Source organism: Nomascus leucogenys, chromosome X (genome assembly GCF_006542625.1).
Source record: "Nomascus leucogenys isolate Asia chromosome X, Asia_NLE_v1, whole genome shotgun sequence".
Taxonomy (NCBI): domain Eukaryota; kingdom Metazoa; phylum Chordata; class Mammalia; order Primates; family Hylobatidae; genus Nomascus; species Nomascus leucogenys.
The window spans coordinates 46724279-46727511 of NC_044406.1; positions in this window are offsets into that span (position 1 = coordinate 46724279).

Genomic DNA, 3233 nt, shown 5'->3' on the forward strand with positions numbered 1-3233 from the left:
TCCCAAAGTGCTGGGATTATAGACATGAGCCAACACGCCTGGCTGACACACAGATTATTTTTAAAAATAAAACCAGAAAACAGAATCCACATAGCCAGGCTCTACTTAGAATGTGTATGAGGAGTAGAGAGGAGAGGAGAGAGACTGAGTGGCAGGGTGGAGGGGAGAGGAGGTGGCGGCAGGGGCGGTGAGGCTCCCCAGGTGATTCTGATGAGTCTCCCTCCACCCACAACACTATAGACCAAGAGAGACGTTGGACTTTCTCTGAGATAATTATGAAACAAATTCCTGATCGATACTAACCTCCTTAAAGTCAAGTTTATATCAACTACCACGTCCTCCTGCAAATAATTATGTTGAGGAAGACGAGTAGTAAATACTGGAAGGGCATCATCTTAGGTCTGATAAGTCCGCATCAGTAAAAACACAAAATTGATGAGTTATACATTGGTTTGGAGGGAGGGGTGTGATCCTGGCTAAATTTGTAAAAATTAAGTGATCCTAGAATGGGAGTGGGAAGAAATAGGAAACAAACAAACAAACAACAAACGAAAACAAACACAACACTTCAAAACTTTTAACTGTCCCAAAGGCTAAATTACAGTGGCGAAGAAGTGGAACAGAAACAGAAAGGAAAGAGCTCTTTGCGGAATTCCATTTGCTGTTCCCAACACTGAAAACGTTCTTCCATAAGATCTTTGTCTGGCTGGCTAGCTCCTTGTCATTCAGGTCTCGGCTTAAGTGTCATTCCATTCATTCATCCAGCCAATAGTTATTGAGCAGCTTCCGGTGTGAGGCACTGGTCTAGCACCTGGAGAGTCGGAAGGGGACTCTACAAACCCTCTACTCACAGGAAACAGTGAGAGGGACACAGACCATAAGCATATAAGTAGATAAATTATTGCCTGTTGGGTTTGCTGGGAAGCCAACTCTGAGATGTGTCAAAGACAAAACTAAGTCTGAGACAAAATTAACAAAAGCTCTTTATTCATAAACTTGCCTCAAGGGAACCCATCTGCCATCACTTGTGCTTCAGCTGGGATTCAAGGGTCTTAAAGACTATGTTTTATAGAGTAAGAAGAGGAAATACCGAGATAGTCTCTGATTGACAAGTGTTCTCTTGTGGTTGGGAATTTTGGAAGTGGGGAGACTTCCTAATTAATCTTCAGGTATATTTGGCAGTCCTTGGTTGGAACAGTTTGGGGACGTTTCAAAAGAGGAAGGACTGTTCAATCTTAAGGGCAGGGGGTTTTCTGGAGTGGAAGTTTTCCTGGAACAAGTGGATAGCGATGGTCTGGTTTTTGCAGTTGAATTGTCATAATGGGGCCGGGTGCAGTGGCTCAGGCCTGTAATCCCAGCACCTTGGGAGGCTGAGGTGGGTGGATCACATGAGCTCAGGAGTTTGATACCAGCCTGGCCAATGTGGCGAATCCCCGTCTCTACTAAAAATACAAAAATTAGCTGGGCTTGGTGGCGCATGCCTGTAATCCCAGCTACTTGGGAGGCTGAGGCAGAAGAATCGCTTGAACCCGGGAGGTGGAGGTTGCAGTGAGCCGAGATCACGCCACTGCACTCTAGCCTGGGTGACAGAGTGAAACTCTGTCTCAAAAAAAAAAAAAAAAAAAAATTGCCCTGGAGTGGTTGGGGAAGGGAGTGTGGCTACCATGCCAGGCAGTTTCTCAGATAGAGGTTAACATGCGGGGTGTTAGTTAGGGAGGGCCCTTGGTATCAATAGCTGTGGGAGGTTGGGGAACAGCTAGGCATGGCCAGAGGGAGAGAAGCTGAGCTGCCATGCAGGCACAATAAATACCTCATGCCACCCTCTGGGGTTCTCTATTGCTAGAGTGGCCCTTTGGAGTTGTCCTGAATTGGGAAGGGATGATCAGGTCTCTGTATGCCTCCAATAATCAGTCATGGGATGTGGCCAAATCAACTTGGGCCTTTGTTTTTCCTTTAAGTTTTCTGGTTACCTCTTTATTTACATATGTGGAGGACTTTGCATATTACTCAATTATATTAAGTGACATGAGATGTAACTGGAGAGTTTTTTTGGTCTGTTTTTGTTTTTGTTTTGAGCCAGGGTTTTGCTCTTGTGGCCTGGGCTCTTCTCACGCAGGCTGGGGTGCAGTGGCATAACCTCTGAGCCTCAAGTGATCCTCCCGTTTTGGCCTCCCAAAGTGCTGGGATTACAGGCATGAGCCACTATGCCTAGCCTAACTGGAGAGTTTTGAGCAAATAAGTGCTGTAATCTTACAGGGACATGACCTTACATGCATTAAGCCAATCACAGGAACATGGACCAGTGTGGGAACAGAGGAAATAATGAGAAGAAGACTGAATCTGGATATACTTAAAAGGAAGAGTCAATAATTTTTGCTATAAATTAGATGTGGGGTATGAGAGGAAGGGAGGAGTCAAGGAAGACTTCAACGTTTTTGGTGTGAACAAGTAAGTTGCTCATTCTATTGAGAAGGAAAATACTGAGAGGAGCCGATTTGGGACAGGAAGAGAATCAAGATTTTAGTTTGGGACATATTGAGTTAGACATTGCCATTAGATATTCAGTTGGAGATCTTGAATAGGTAGGTGGATATGTAAGTGTGGAATTCATGAAAGAGGTTAAGTTTAGAGATGAAAAATTTAGCAATCTTCAGCATATAGATGGCATTGGGAAGGTGGTCAATCTTGATTCTCTCTGTTTATTGACCAATTTGCAAAATAATGAGTTCCCTAGCATTATCTTCAGGTGACCAATGAGTAGTTTCTTAAAAATATATCTTACCATGAACTCATGAATTTAAATATACCAACATGATTCCATTCTATGCAACTGTAATTCCTATTGATGCTCAAATCTTTGGCCAGTGGGAGTTCCTGTAAATTGGCATATTAATTCTTTTGACATTTTCCCAGCAGTCTTTGATAGCTTCCTTACTTTCTAGTATGACGAGTTATTTCAAGCCTGTCTTGTATATTTCCTACCCTAGACCCAGAATCAGCTATTTCTTCAAGGAGCTCTGGTCTTTTCTAGTGCGAAATAGTATTTGGATACCACAATCTGGGCATTCTTTGCTACTGGATCAGTCATTGCTTTTATGCTTTTTCGGTGTCAGAGCTTGGAAATAGATTTTTTTTTTTCTATAAAGATAAAAAACATAATGAGTTCATATATAATACTTCCTAAAATTTGAGACTAGCGAGTTTTGCTTAACCTCTTTGATATTAAATCTGTA